The sequence below is a fragment of the Bison bison genome, unplaced genomic scaffold (genome assembly GCF_000754665.1).
Source record: "Bison bison bison isolate TAMUID 2011002044 unplaced genomic scaffold, Bison_UMD1.0 scf7180017864370, whole genome shotgun sequence".
NCBI lineage: Eukaryota > Metazoa > Chordata > Mammalia > Artiodactyla > Bovidae > Bison > Bison bison.
This window is the reverse complement of record NW_011494942.1, coordinates 7,362,830-7,363,383: the sequence shown is the minus strand read 5'-3', so window position 1 is coordinate 7,363,383 and position 554 is coordinate 7,362,830.

Genomic DNA, 554 nt, shown 5'->3' with positions numbered 1-554 from the left:
AGCATCTGAATGCAGAGTTGCAAAGAATAGCAAGAAGAGATAAGAAAGCCTTCTTCAGCAATCAATGCAAAGAAATAGAGGAAAACAACAGAATGGGAAAGACTAGAGATCTCTTCAAGAAAATTAGAGATACCAAGGGAATATTTCATGCAAAGATGGGCTCAATAAAGGACAGAAATGGTATGGACCTAACAGAAGCAGAAGATATTAAGAAGAGGTGGCAAGACTACACAGAAGAACTGTACAAAAAAAATCTTCACGACCCAGATAATCATGAAGGTGTGATCACTGACCTAGAGCCAGACATCCTGGAATGTGAAGTCAAGTGGGACTTAGAAAGCATCACTACAAACAAAGCTAGTGGAGGTGATGGAATTCCAGTGGGGCTATTCCAAATCCTGAAAGACAATGCTGTGAAAGTGCTGCCCTCAATATACCAGCAAATTTGGGAAACTCAGCAGTGGCCACGGGACTGGAAAAGGTCAGTTTTCATTCCAATCCCAAAGAAAGGCAATGCCAAAGAATGCTCAAAGTACTGCACAATTGCACTCATT